This window comes from Rhincodon typus, chromosome 8 (genome assembly GCF_021869965.1).
Source record: "Rhincodon typus isolate 14 chromosome 8, sRhiTyp1.1, whole genome shotgun sequence".
NCBI lineage: Eukaryota > Metazoa > Chordata > Chondrichthyes > Orectolobiformes > Rhincodontidae > Rhincodon > Rhincodon typus.
In genome coordinates this window covers 42,381,879-42,398,377 of record NC_063339.1, presented here as the reverse complement: position 1 = coordinate 42,398,377, position 16,499 = coordinate 42,381,879, and positions in this window count along the sequence as shown.

The following is a 16,499-nucleotide window of genomic DNA, read 5'->3' as shown; positions in this document are numbered from 1 at the left end:
GGTGTGGTAGAGGAACAGAGTCTTTGCCAAGCATTTGAAATCAGAAATGGAAAAGTGGTAGTTCAACAATTGTTTCCCTTAAAGGACAAACTGATCCTGTAATAGTAATTAGCAGAACAATGGACTGTTGAAATTTTTCATGCATTTGTTAATACGATTTCAGTGAACCTTCGAACCATTGTCATCTGCCAGTTAGAGCTTCAAAAATAATGCTTGATTATTGATGTGTAACAACTATCCTAGTTAGTTAAGAATAAAATGATAATTGAGTTCTAGTTCCAGGAAAGGGCAAAATGAACTAGTATAAAGGTTACTGTAGTACAACACTCCCTTGAATTAATTCAGGGGAGGATTCATTCTCCACATTCACTATATATGACATTTAGCAGATTTTGTTTGCTCTTTCAAGTAAATATGAACAAGGGCAAATGGCACATTTTTGCTATTCACATCAAACACTTCCAATTCCAGTACATTGTGGCTCAAAAGCAGAATACAGCACTTCAATCCTCTTCCTTCTCAATCTCAAAAGAGTACCCCCTAAAATTCTGATGACTCAATTATTGCATTAAGTGTTAAATCTGCAATGGCTTGGTCTAAAACCTTACAATGAATCACCCAAAAAATAGAGTATTACTATTAGAGGGATTTGGTTTGATTTATTATAGTCACATGTACCCAAGTACAGTGAAAAGCTTTGCTATGATCTGCCTGTACTGCTCGCAAAACAAACAAGGACATACAGATCATGGGGTGCTTAGACAAAGCAAGGCATACAAGGTTACAGCTTCACGAGGTGCACAAAGCAAGATCAACATTTTTGGAAGTCCGAGAGGTCCATTCTTCAGTCTGATAACAGCAGGGAAAAAACTGTTCTTGAACTTGATGGTGCGTTTGTTCAACCTTCTGTATCTTCTGCTTGTTGGAAGAGAGCAATAGCTGGGTGGGAGGGGTCTTTGATGATATTGACAGCCTTTCTGCACAACGAGAAGTGTAAGTGGAGTCCATGGATGGGAGATTGGCTTCCATGATGGTCTGGGCTGTGGACACAACTTTCTGTAGTTTCTTAGTCCTGGGCATAGCCATTTCCGTACCAGCCTATTATGCAACTGGATAGACCAACACGGTGTGGAGCTGGAGGCGCACAGCAGGCTAGGCGGCTTCAGAGGAACGGGAAAGCTGATGTTTCGGGTCGGGACTCTTCTTCAGAAATGGGGAGAGGGAGGGGAGCTCAAAATAAATAGAGGAGGGGGTGGGGCTGGGGAAGGTAGGTGGGATGATGATAGCTGAGTGGATGTAGACAGTGGTCAGGATTGGTCAGTGAGGTGGGAGAAGTGGATAGGTGGGAGAGAAGATGGACAGTATGTGTCAGGTCAAGGAGGCAGGGATGAGAGGGAGGGTTGATTATGTTGGCTGTCTTCCCGAGGCAGTGATTATAGATGGAGTCAATGGATAGAAGATTGGCTTGTGTGATGGACTGGGCTATGTTCACAACGCTGCAGTTTCTTAGAGTTCTCGGCCGAGCAATTGCCATACCAAGCCGTGATGCATCTGGATAGAATGCTTTCTATGGTTCATCTGTAAAAATTGGTAAGAGTCTTTACAGACATGCCAAATTTCTTTAGTCTGTTAAGGAAGTACAGATGTTGTTATGCTTTCTTGACCGTCAGATCAACATGGGTGGACTAGGACAGATTGGTCATGGGGAGATTTTGAAACTGGTAAAATCCACATTTCAGGCCATCAGGCTGTAGGCTCCCGAGGCGGAATATGAGGTGCTGCTCCTCCAGTTTGCGGGTGGTGTCATTGTGACACTGGAGAAGGCCCAGGATGGGCGCCACCCAGGTAGTGCGAGGGGGAGTTAAAATGTTTCGCGACCGGAAGGTATTGTTTGTCATGCACAGAGCGCAGATGTTCTACAAAATGGTTTTTGAGCCTCCGCTTGGTCTCACCGATGTAGAGGAGGCCACATCGGGTGCAGCAGATGCAGTAGACCAAGTTGACGGAGGTGCAGGTGAACCCTCCCTCTCCTCCCCGCCTCCTTAACCTGACACAACCTGTCCATCTTCTCTCCCACCTATCCACCACTCCCATCTCACTGACCAATCCCGACCAATGCCTACATGCACTCACCTATCACCATCCCATCTACCTGCCTCAGCTGCATCCTTCCCCTCTCTATTTATTTCTGAGCTCCCCTCTCTCTTCCCACTCCTGAAGAAGGGTCCCGCCCCAAAACGTCAGTTTTCCTGTTCCTCTGATGCTGCCTGGCCTGCTGTGTTCCTCCAGCTCCACACTTTGTTATGTCTGACTCCAGCATCTGCAGTTCTTGCTATCTCATGAAACTGGATACGATGCTTTCTATGGTGTATCTGTAAAGGTTAGGGAGGGTCCTTGTGGACATGCTAAATTACCAATATTGTTCATTATTCTCCATGCAGAACATTACATTTTGGTTTGTTCAGTTGTATTGAATCTAAAAGCTTTGCCTGCAATGTTACAATGTTTGGACAATATCTTTGATTTGATTTATTATTGTCACATGTACCTAGGTACAGTGAAAAGTTTTGTTTTGTGGATACCATACAAAGTGCATTAGGGTAATAGAACAGAGCGAAGAATACAATGTTATTGCTGCAGATAAGGTGCACAAAGAGCGAGATCAACATGAAATTTAAAATTTGAGAGGTCCATTCAGAAGTCTAATAACAGTTGAGCAGAAGCTATTTTTGAATTTGTTGGTATGTGTGGTTAAGTTTTTGGTGTGGTAGGGGTCTTTGATTATGTTGGCTGTCTTCCCGAGGCAGTGAGTATAGATGGAGTCAATGGATAGAAGATTGGCTTGTGTGATGGACTGGGCTATGTTCACAACGCTGCAGTTTCTTAGAGTCCTCGGCCGAGCAATTGCCATACCAAGCCGTGATGCATCTGGATAGAATGCTTTCTATGGTTCATCTGTAAAAATTGGTAAGAGTCTTTACAGACATGCCAAATTTCTTTAGTCTGTTGAGGAAGTACAGATGTTGTTGTGCTTTCTTGACCGTCAGATCAACATGGGTGGACTAGGACAGATTGTTGGTGATCATCACGCAGAAGAACTTGACGCTCCCTACCATCTCCACCTCAACACCAATGACATAGATTTGGGCATGCCTTCCACTCAATCTTTAATCATGCAGACTATTGAAGGAGATGAGGATAAGTTGAGCGATAAAGTGAAATAGACCTGACCAGAAAAAAACTGGGAGAAGGACAGGTCATCTTTATATAATTGCAAACCGAACCAGTCAAAAAATCATTCAGTTGAGATAGATAGATGTGTTGCTGAAGCTGGAAATTTTGATTTACCCTGTTTAGAAGGTTTTGTTTACTTATTTATTAAGATACCTGGCGGTTGAAACAATGAAGAGAGCTTCAGAGAGGAGTTGAATGTCTTTACCAATAAAACCAGAGTACTGTGGATTCTGGATATCTGAAACACACAGAATGCTGGAGAAACTCAGCAAGTCTGGCAGTATCTGTGCAAGAGAGACAGAGTTAATGTTTCAAGTCCAATATGAGTCTTGTTCAGAACTCCTGCTCTTAGAGATCAGGAGTTCTTCCATCTAGCCCTTCAAGTTACCGCATGTGTATAGCTGTAGAAAAATGTTTAAATGAGCTATATAATCACTTGTCCACTTTATATAAGAATTAGAGAGTATTAATACCCAACATCCTCAATGAAAAGGCTCCTGGGCATAGAGTTCAGACCTCCGCACCACCTTCAGTCAGGGATTGAACATACCTGACCACAAAGTGAGCTCTAAATTACTCCATCTGGAACATGCCAAATCAGATTCACCTTTGGCAGGAAACTTATCAGGTTAAAAAAAAGGGCACATGCTGTGGTATTGGCACTCTGCAACTCATGGGGAAACCCCAGACTTCCAGGTTTCCTGTCCAAAGTTCCATGCTGCACACTTGTTAACCTGTTCGGGAAATACCCAAGTCTTTGAATCTCTACATTTCCTGTAGTGCACTGTTTGAATGGACACTTTTTTTTAAATTGAGTAAATAGACATTGTTTTCTGTAAAATAGACTTTGCTGTAAGCTCTGCAGTTTAGTCCTGTCCTGAGTCTAGCTCATATGCTAGCACAGTGGTGTCAATATATGCCTTCATTCTGACAAGTCATTTGTCAATTCTGAGAGGTGGTAGACCTTATTAAAAGGAACAGTTGTAAGTGTTACATAAAAACTGATAGGTAAAGCACATGCAAGGCTCTTCTTAAGAACTTTGACACTAAGCTACATAATATATATCATAGAAACCCTTGCATTCAGAAAGAGGCCATTTGGCCCATCAAGTCTGCATCAATCCTCTGAAAAGCATCCATTCTAATCAAAAGGCCAGAACTGTTTAGATTCAGGGAAGGTACCTTTATATTGGAAAATAGCTAATGTTATTTTATTCAAAAAGAGATGGAGAGCAGGAAAGTACAGGCCAGTTAGCTTTACATTTGTCATTGGGAAAACGTTAGAAATTTTATTAAAGATATTATTACAGGGCACTTGGAAAAGTTCAAGGTGATCAGATACAGTCAACATGGTTTTGTCAAAGCGAAATCTAGTTTAACAATTTGTTGGAGCTGTTTGAAGAAGTAACATGTGCTGTATTGTGTTTAGATTTCCAGAAGGCATTTGATAAAGTGCCACATCAAAGGTTATTGTGGAAAATAAAGCCTCCTGGTGGTGGTGGATAGCATACTGGGGTGTGGATAGAAGATTGGCTGGCTAACATAAAGCAGGAGTAGCAATAAATGGGTCTTTTTCACACTGGCATGATGTTGTGAATGATGTGCCACAAGGTTCAATGTTGAGTCCTGAAATGTTTACAATTAATATAAATGATTTTGATAAAGTTACCAAAGGTATAGTCCTTAAATTTGCTAATTACACAAAGGTATGTAGAAAATTAAGTTGTGGACCACTCATAAAGAGGCTACGAAGCAATAGGATCAGAGATAGTAGGAACTGCAGATGCTGGAGAATCCAAGACAACAAGGTGCAGAGCTGGATGAACACAGCAGGCCAAGCAGGATCAGAGGAGCCGGAAAGCTGACGCTTCGGGCCTAGACCCGGCCCAAAACGTCAGCTTTCCTGCTCCTCTGATGCTGCTTGGCTTGCTGTGTTCATCCAGCTCTACACCTTGTTATCCTAGGTAAACAGAGTACAATGTGGGAAAGCATGAAATCGTCTGTTTTTGCTGAAAGAATAAAAGCATGTTATCTAAATGGTGAGAGGTTGCAGAGCTCTGAGATGTGAAGAGATCTGGGTGTCCTTCTGCATGAATCACAAAGGTTTGTAGGCAGGCACAGCAGGCAATCAGGAAGGTTAATACAATGTTTATAGTTTATTGTAGGGAGAATTGAATGCAATTGTAGGGAGCTATGCTTCAGTTATATAAGGCATTGGTGAGATCGCATCTGAAGTACTGTGTACAGTACTGGTCATCGTATTTGCAGACGGAAGTTAGTGCTTTGGAAGCAGTTCAAAAGTTTACTAGACTAACAGTCAGAATGAACAGATTGCATTATGAAGAAAGTCTTGACAGGCTAGGCCTGCATCTTATAGAGTTTAGAAGAGTCAGAAGTGAATTAATTGAAACACGTAAGATCCTGAGGGAACTTGACTGGGTGCACGTCAAAAGGATATTTCCTCTTGTGGGAGAATCTAGAACTAGGGGTCATACCTAAAAATAAAGGGGTGCCGATTTAAGACAAGTGTTGAGGAAGTATCAATTCTCCCAGAGAGCTGTGAGTCTTACCTCAAACGACAGTGAATGCAGAATCTTTAAATATTTTTAAGGCAAAGGTACATAGGTTCTTGAATACGAAGGGGATCACTGAATGCAAAACATTAAATCTGCTGTCTTTTCACAGATGCAGCCAGGCCTGCTGAGTTTCTCCAGCAATTTCTGCTTTTGTTTGTTTTAGATCTCCAGCATCCACTGCTCTTTGTTTTATTTCAGAGCTTAGAATTACCTCAGTCAAGACTGGAATTGAACCCAATGCCTTTAGCATTATTTTGCATCACGCTGTAGCCAACTAAGCTAACCAATCCTATCATGGTCACTGTGCACTAGATCAAAATAGCTCCAACCAGTCTGCAGGAGATGTATCATGTTACTGTGATGATTGGGTTTATCAAGATGGAGTGTAGTTACTCTGAGTTCTTGTCCTTGAATCAGGTGATGGTTTTGCTGTAAGCCCTTGCTTTTGTAATTTTGAGTTGTTGTCAAAACCTTGACTTTTTCATCCATTGTACAACGTGGTCAGAAAAAAGTAATCTTAATTATGCAATTGAGAGTTTAGAACAAGTGACAATTTATTTGATGTGTTTTCAAGAACGATGCCTGCAGGTCCAAAGTAGTGTAAGCTTTTTAAATGCATTCCGAAATGCATTTCAATGCATTTCTTGCATTAACTGCTCACATTCAATTATTAATCATCTCAAGAATACCTAAGGATCTACTCCCATTCCTTATCTACACATTAGAAATTGGCAGTACAGCATGTTTGGTACTAACTTTTGGAAAAGGCTGGAAGCTGCATCTTTTGAAATTGATTTCAGGAAGTCCTTCATATGAAGAACGATCACCACTTGGAACTGACACTCAGATAAAATTGGAACCAAAGGCCTTATAATATAGAAACCAAACTTTTTTTTGAGATGGTTGGGCTTCAAGGCTGCTTTCATCTCTGCCAAGATCTTTGGAATATTACTTACAAGTTATCAGGGTCTGTCCTCTGATCCCTTGTGTGGAATTATGATTCTTTTCCAGTCAGGTAGGAAAACAGTAATTGATAGAAATGGCTAAAGTTCATTAGCTAAAAGCTGAAGCCTTAGCTATCAAAATGTGACAATACTGGACTGTAGTTGTTCCACAATCATGATAGCCTCCAATGAGTTTGTCCTCAGGATTGGATTTGAGGGAAGGAATGGCCTTTTTATGTCTGCTTATTACTTTGTTCAGGAGTATATTGTGCCAAGGGCAGGTTATTAATCATGCCAAGAAATTAAAATTGTTTGTTGTGAGACATTTTGGTTCATTTGCAATCTGTCAACATGCTTGATTGATCAAAATAGGCAATTGGGAAATCTTGTATAGGGGCTCTTATGAGACATAGTGGGATACACATCTCAAAACCAGGAGACTTAGGTTCAAGACTTGTAATATTATCTCTGAACAGGTTGATTAGAAAATAGTTATACTATGCAGCTTAATAGCCATTAGTAATCATCTTGCTACTAGCAACAGTGGCCTTTAGGGTTGGCTATTGTTAAATATGAAGACTCCCAGCTCCCTGTAACTGACCTACTTTGCTACAAACTATTATTAAGTTTGACTGGCTGACAGACAAGTCATCAATATTGCCCTGCCATCTTAGAAGCCTAGTTATTGAGTTATTGAGTTAAATGCTGCGTTGGCTGACTTCATGTTTTCCATTGCCAGATGTGTCATCTTGGAATAAAATTAACCCAAAAGAGAGCCTCCTTATCCCTCACTGCTAAAGGAGCATAGTCAGCAATTGGTCATTCGGCCACAGAAGGCTATGTGCTTGAGCACTTGATAAATAGCAGACACAGCTCACTATATAAAATGTGGAGGTGTTTTCCCATTATTCTCACAAATGCAGTATGGATACATACCATGGTTCCACCATTTCATGGTGTAATCGTAAATCAGATATTTCTAACGATATGCTGCAGTTCTACTTATTAAATGCACTAGTAAGTATAATATATGATATTTTTCCCTTCAATGCTCTCATCTCTGCACCAAATGAAGTGACTCATTCTATGGGTTTATTTTGTACATGCAGTTGTACTTTGCTGCCTAGTCTGTGGGTGGGCCCGTGTAAGTATGAGGAAGTGACTTCAGCTGTGGGCAACATCACAACCAAGGCAGGCCATGCTCATTTCCAAAAGGATTTTCTGGACAGCAATTACACAATCTGTCCAGAACTGAAATAGACTATTCACCTCAACTGGTTCATGCGCCATATGACTGTCTGCCCATGCATTCTCATCTAACCTAACAGAACATCGTCTGTTCCTTTCTCTCCCATATGTTTATCTAGCTTCTCCTTAAATGCATGCATACTGTTCACTTCAATGATTCTTTGTGGTCATGAGTTCCATTTTCCCTAAGCAGTCCATGGTAAAGACATTTCTGTGTTGGATTTATGGCCCCTGGATTTGCTTTCCTTCGCAAGTGGAGACATCTCAATATCAACACTGTCAACGCCATCCATAATCTTAAAGATGTCTATTGGATTACCTCTGAGACCCCTCCAATAGTGTCCAATCAAACACTTCATATGCATTCTATTTGGTTGTTTATAATTTTAAAGACTTCTCTCAGGATCAGGAACTCTGGGCAGGATATTCTCAATTCCTGAACAATGTGGGCAATGGTGAGTCAGTCAAGAAAATATGTTGAGATCAGAAAAATGAGATTCTCAACTTGAAGAGAAAAATGACCTAATTTTCCACCCAGGGTTTGAATAGTAAGACAAGGATCTTGTGAGCAGCAGAGGCCTGTTTGCATGTATTTACATCTCATCTCATTTATATGCAGTTTATTATTCTCCCTTGTGGGTTGGTTAGCTCAGGGTTTGTGATGGAGAGTACTGCCAACAGCGTGGGTTCAGCCTCTGCACTGGCTGAGGTTACCATGAAGGACTTTCCTTCTCAACTTCTCCCCTCACCTGAGGTGTGGTGACCGTCAAGTTAAACCACCACCAGTCAATGCGCTCTAATGAGAGAGCAGCCTTTTGGTCTGGTAACACTATTGTGACTTTACCATCTTCTATTCTCCCACACAGTGGAGAGAAATTAGTCTGTGACAAATTCCTTACGTAACAAGAGCAGATACCCAGCAGCCACATGTCATTACTTGCTCCTCTGGGCCTCCATCTTAACAGCATTCCTCACCATCTCTGTGCATGATCCATGAACAGTAACTACTTGCAGTCCCAGCCTATGGCGGCTGGCTTTGAACATGCATCAACTTCACCACGTCATTGTGGCGCATCTCCAACTCACTGAGTCTAAATCAACCTTGCACTTTGGAGGATTCTGACACCTTAGGGCCCTTAGTTTACTCACTTAGAGCTCACTCACTTTGTGCAAACGTACAGCATCTCTGCCTTACCTATTTGTGCGTTACCACCTCATTCAGAACTTACAGGCTCACCCTATGGTTCTGAAAGGGGATGGGTCAATAACAGTCACCATCACCCTGGCTTCCATAGAGGGGAGGGTTGCAGTACATCATGATGGTTGTTAAAACTAGGCTGCAAGCCTGGTGCTTAGAGTAAAGTGGAGACATGAACATTTATGAAGATCAGAACTGATGGGCTGAACAGAGAGTGCAAAGATGAAAGGAGCATTAAGGTTTGGAGGACATGGTCACCTAGGCTGAGTCTGCATTCACCCTGCTTTTCCTGACATTTATTGGTATCCATCCTCACCTGAACTGCAAGTACACAATGTGACTGAGAAATTGCTGTCTGCACACCCAGAGTGGCCAGAGAAAGTTATTTCTGTCTGAGGGATCAAAGTGATGCTGTGTGCTGGCTCCATGTAATTAGTGCTAAGAGTAACTTTAGGGAGCTCAGGGGAACTATAAGTTCTCCAGTGAGTCAATGTTATCTTAGAAGATGAGATTAAACCACCAGGAGGTGAGCAGAACTTAACGTTTGAGTGAGTTTAGAAGTGACACTTTTAACAGCGAAGAGTGGAAATCCCTTTGGAGAAAGACTGAATGTTAACAAGATTGTTGTGACTCTCTAATTTCTCATATCTGTGTGGGTTACTAACAATTGCAGGGGATAAGTCCAGGTCATATCTGTCTTTTGAAGTTGAGGATATTTTGCTTGATGCTGTTTGTTTATTATGTTTGTTTAATGTTGATTTTGAATGTTAAGAGTATAAGATTGATATTGTAAGTTATTTTACTTCTTTTGACTTTGTGTAGCAAAGATTATCTTTGGTTATTTGAAGGAAACATTATTGAAATATAACCAATTTTGGGAGCCTAGCCCAGAATCATAACAAGGCATACGCACATGCTATGATAGATGTAGATGAGTTATAGGTTATGGAAAGCTGTTCCACTAGATGATCACACTGGAGTCTGGGAGACTCATTGAAGCTTCCAAAAAGAGATGCAGCAGGATGTAAAGGTGAACATTCATCACATAGCAAGTGGTAATGTCATGACAGTCACTACCCACAAGGATGGTGCAAGCAGAGGCTTTAATTGATTTTGACAAGAAATTGGATGGACACTTGGAGGGAAATAAACTTGTAAGACATAGGTTACAGCAGGACAATAGGGACTGGATTGGTCTACAGAGAGCTAGCATGGACTGGATAGACTGGCTGCTTCCCATGCTGAAATTACTCTAAATCTATGCAATAACATAAGCACAGAAGCATCAATTCCTATAAATGAAATTATGTTCTATAATGGTTTCTAATTTGAGATTTAATTTGGAAATATATCATTGGCACTTTTGCAAATTAATCAGAAAAGAACAGTAACATCCTTATTACTGTATTTAATTCTACTGGTTATATTTTGTTCTGTAGCTTCAGGATACTGAATTCATTCTAATAAGCAGAGTTAACTGCCTTTGCTCTCTGACAGCTGTTATATGTTACAGATGAATTAAGGTTTGGCAACTTTAATCTACTCCCCATAGGATGAAATTCCACAACGTAAATGGGTCCCAAATTTAGTATTAATGTAGCAATTTTACTTATGGTTTCCTTGGAAGGATTGTGTAAAGGAAGTTGATTCAAAATTTCTTCTTTGATTGCAGTCAAGAATCATTTTTCTGGATAGCTGTTCGGAAGGGTTGGATGGTGTAGTTGGTTCAAGTGTCATCCTGCCACATCTGGGATGTTTGTTCAAATTAATTCCTTACAGATGAAATCTGTCTGCTCCCCCTCGCCGTTGAACTACAATTTATTTGAACAGCTACTATCAAGTTCCAAATGCACAGATCTCTGTAACACAAAACTACCCTTGAATTGGCACAGTGGACATAAATCCCTTATGGTTAGTGAAAATGGCCAATGTATAAGAAGACGGAAATATAATTATTAGGTTTTCATGGTTTATTCAACAAACTGTCAAAATAATGCATTGGTTTTGAGGCCTGTGTTGGTTGATATTTTGGAACCTTGACATTCAAGTGTGTGTGCTATGTGGTGAGGCACATTAAGCATGGCTTTTGAAATAATCAGTTTAACCTGTATGTTGACATTCTAATGTGAAACTAATTCAAAAGAACATATAGATTGTGCCTTGAATTACTGCAAAGCACACAGCAATTTTTCTCTGTGCAATCACAACAATGAATATAGTATGTCAAAAATAGTTATCTGTGTTTTCACAACATTACAATTTCCTCAAAGATCTGCTGCATGTGGCTCTTCGACAAAAATGAGAAGCAACTTGAGTTTTTAGATGGTTCATTTAAAGTGACATTATCACAGTCTTCTGACACTTAATGCATTTTAAAGCAGTAGAATACAATTTCACAATTGCAAATCTCATATGATACCAATTGATTCGACCAGGTTTACTCAAATATACCTTATTGAGTTCCAACAACAGGAGCTGAGGGCTGGGATCAAAACTACATTCTGAAAGAAAGACTTGGATTTCTAAAGTGCTTTTCATGACCAATGAATGCCTAATAAGGACTTGAGATTTAATCAAGTATTTTTGAGCCGCCATCGCTTGTGATGAAGGAAACACAGCGGTTAGTTTGTGGTCAGCAAACTCCCACAAAGCAATGTGGCAATGTCAAATAGTCTGTCTTGTTGTGATGCTGACTCAGGGAGAAACATTAGCCAAGTCACTGGGAATAACTCCCCAACTCTCTTGAAAATAATAACATGGGAACTTTTACATCTCACACAGGTACGACCTCAGTTTTATGCCTCATCCAAAAGACGGCATCTGAGAGTGCGATGCACCCACTGTGCTGCACTGGAGTGTCAGCCTCAATTAGTTTGTTGCAAGGTTACCAAGCCATTGAATGTTTCAGACGAATACTTTAACTGAAAGATCTCATGTCAACAATTGCATGAAGTGCAAAGCATTTTCAGTGTTGAATATGGAATTGCATGTACATTGCAACTGCAAAGATTAATAATCCATTCAGATTCTTTGTTATCATTCTGGTGAACTTTTGAAAGTTGTCATGGATAGGTGACTTCCAGAATTAGGTTATATAGTAAACAAACTTTCCTACTTTTAACAAGAGGATTGAAAAGAATATGGATTAATAATGCAAGTGCATGGTGTTAGTTTTCGACACTTAATGAGCTCTGAGCTGAAATTGTAATGAAAAGTGTGGATTAATTGAAATAAATAAATACTAATCATTGCAGTCCTTAAATGTACTTTCCATTTTCATTGCCCTGCATTCAATTAAGAATAGATCTACTAAGTAAAATTGTTGTGAATATACCTGGAATGAAGGGGGAATCTTATTTTTAAATTACCTTAATTGAAATTTTGAATTGGCATTCTATTCTAAAAGAAACTATGCACAGGTAATAGTTAATAATCTAAATCCAACCATGAATGATGAAAAAGCAAGTTCTTTCATAACACTTCTCACATTTTCAATAAATTTTAGATTACAAAGAAAGTAATGAAATGCCACTATTGTTTCTAATGATTGACAGCAATTTCTCCCTAAAGTCCAGATATAAATTCCACCAAATTTCAGACACGGCAAGAAGTAACAATTGGAGAAAGAATAGTTGGATAGTAATTGAGACAAGGGCAATGACTGGTTTTTATTTCCCCTTGCCATAGTTTGGGGAACTCAGGCCAATTACCCTCTTCTATTACTTATGTCCACAAATCTAATAGCAATCAATTCCTTGCTTGGGAACAGTCACTTCAGTACAGATCAAGGGGTTGATTTGAACTTGAACTGCCTGGTTTGAATGAGGTGACAGTGGTCTAAAAAGACTACAGTTATACCAATGTAGATGTGATTTTCACTCATCCATTTCAAGTGGTAAATCCTTACAGAGTGCATACAGGAGTGCTACAATGTATATTGGGTCTGATTTTGTAATTTTGTAGGCCAACTGTGGAGGACTCTTTCATTTTCCAGGTGATACCATGAAACAGGCACCAACAGAGTATCCTTATAATTATTTTTGTAGGTTGGGGAAGCAGAAGCCCATGACAACCCCTGGATGCCAACCTCTGCAATTATTCTCCTTGGCTTCTCTTCACCCAATTTCCTGCCACTAGGGTTGGCTGTCTGCTCACACTGTGCTGTGCTAATATAAAGCTAGTGTGGTGCCTGTTCGACACTGCCCTAATAGTGCCACCCTAATCTGACAAACATGCTCCACCAGCTAGGTAGTGGGTCAAATTTATCTCCAAGGATCAAATCTGGCACTTTCAGAGCCTGTATGGCACACAACAAAAGATGTATTCAACCACTGACACATCAGTTGTCTTCAAGTTACTTAAAATGTAATGATTTAATCATTAATGTAATGATTCTGAGGAAGCGTCACCGGACCCGAAACGTTAACTCTGTTTTCTCCACCACAGATGCTGCCAGACATGCTGAGCTTTTCCAGCAACTTTGTTTTTGTTCCTGATTTACAGCATCCACAGTTCTTTTGGTTTTTATGATTTAATAACTCATTTTAAACAGCGTGCCATGTTCTTGAACATTATGTTATTATCTATGTTTAGGCAACACATTTTAAAGATTGTTGCAACTTGTCCAGCTGTCTGCTATGTTCTAGAACTAATCTGAAGCTGTTGTGCTCTATTCGCATTTTAAAAACATATTCAGATTTAATTAAATGTTTCTAGCTTAGCTGACCTAATTTTATTTGTGTGTATGTATATGTATTACTTGTGTGTACATGCATAAATGCAAGTATATCACTATCAATAAACAGAAGTTTAATAAGATTATATAGGGTATTTGCACTGAATAGCATTTACAGAACTGAAACATAGCAGTCAGCCCTAGAAGTCCACACTCCGTATAAGCCTTTCTTTATCTAACTTCATTAAAGTTTTTCTTTCTATTTCTCTCTCATGTTTACCAACCTTAGGTTTGAGCTGCGGTGATATATTAGCAGGGATAAGGATTAAGTAATTAATGGGAATCAGAATTGGGACCAATGGATCATTTTCAGGATTGTACACTGTAACCAGTAGAATGTCTCAGAGATCAATACCAGGGCCTGAACTATGTAAGAACTATATTCATGACTTGGATCTTGAGGACAAATGTACTATAGCCAAATCTCTAAAGATAGGTAAGATTGTAAACTTCTAGAAGCATACAAACAGTCTGCAAAGAGATACAGGTAGACTTATGTGGGTGTGTGCAGATTAAAAATGTCTCCCAATTAAGACAGAGGTGAGGAGAAATTTCACCTGAGCATCTTTAGGGTTTGGAATTCTCTTCCCCATGAGCAGTGGAGGATGATTCATTCAATATTTTCAAAATTGACATGGATGTTTGATTCATAATGGAGTCGTGGGTTATGGGGGATAGGCAAGGAAGTGAATTAAGGCCTTAATCAGATCAGCCATAATCTTATTGAACGGTGAAGCAGGCTCAAGGAGTTTATGTTTCAATGTGGTGGTGAGTTCTGTATTTCTGAACAGAGAAATTTATCAGTGATCATCCTGTTTCAATGTTCACTGTTTCTGTTCATCCCTGCAAGTGGAAACGTCACTGTCTACTGTGCCAAACCATTTCACAATCTTAAGTGAGCTATTGGTTTACCCTTGGTCTTCTCTTCTACCAGTGCTGTACAGTCACACAGTGCACATGCATCCTTTTGATTCTCCAAATAAAGAAATGGTGCTAGTTCTACAGTGTTAGATATGGTCATAAATTTTCTTTGTTTAAATTACAGAATCAGTGAGAACTTGTGAAGAATTGCAGATGGCTGACACAGAATGTAGGCTTAATAGCTCCAGAAGAAATAGCAAAGACAGCGGTGATTGTGACAGCGAGAGATACACAGTTCCTTGAAAAGATCAGCGGTGGTGAACTGACAGAATGAGAGACCTGAGCTCATTAAAACAGTTTAGATATTGCAAAATAATCAATGGGAAATTGATCTGATTGAGTTAGTGGTATCTTTAGATTCAATCATTTATTGTTTGTGTTAAAACAGTACTAAAATATGGTGATCAATAAATTCTTTACTGGCCTGAGGCTGATCATTAAATTTCAGCTTCAATTTTTTGACAACTTGTATATTCTGTGTCATTTTGTAAAATATTTAGTGTACATGACTGATATATTGTACAATTATATTGTACATTTATGGAATTCCCAGCAACTTTTAAAGAGACAAATTCCTGAACCGTGAGGGTGAGGTGTACCTTTAGAATATAAATGTGTTGAACTGCTTAGCTGTTGACAGGTCATTTGAAAATGTCATTTTAAATCTAACTTATTAGTCCTTTACCTAAAACATCTTTTTAGATCGACTGATCAGTTGCTTTCACTTGTGCAAACCAAGCTAAGAACTCCATTTGTCTGTTTAGCTATCTATTAATAATTCAGTATCACTAGAGAAAGTTCCTCCATTCTTTTATTTCTAATCAGTTCCATACATTTTGTACCTTCACCAATACCAGCAAAGACACAGCAACAGAGACACAACTGGGGAGAAAGGGAACCATTGGCAGAGAGTCAGGAGCAGAGACTGGTGGAATGCCAGAGGGATCAGTGCTGGGGCCATTTTTATTCACAATGCATAATAATAATTTGGACGAAGAAAGTGAATGTGCTATTGCCAAGACACACAAATACATGGGAAGGCAAGTAATGAGGATGTTATAAAGAGTCTGTAGAGGGATATAGGTTAAATGAGTAAACAAAAACTTGGCAGATGGACTAGAATGTGGGAAAATGTATGACTATGCACTTTAGCAGAAAGGATAGAAGGGCTGAATATTATTTAAATTGAGCAAGAATCCAACAAAACTGTAGCACTAAAGAATTTGGGAGTCCTCATGCACAAATTACAAAAAGTTAGCATACAAGTAAAGCAGGTAATAAGGAAGTAAATGGGGAATGGAGTAAAAAACAATGAGGAAGTCTTCCTAAAACTATACAAAGTGGTAATCAGACCTAAAATATGTTTAAAATAGCTGCACAGAGGCCAGTATCCTGTCACCAAGTCACCCTTTATTTATATGTGCACAGTACATGGGTTGTGACCAGCCCCAACCAATCCCTAAACTCGATGAGACCTTCTGAATGTCCTGTTTATATCTGTCAGCTAGGGCTCCCTGATTAGCTCAGGTTAACAACAACCCCAATCGGGAATCTCATAGTCAATGGATCCACCTGGCCCTGGTTCCAATCATTACAATGGTGAACAGTTTTGGGTGCCTTATCTAAAGAAAAGGTATACTGGC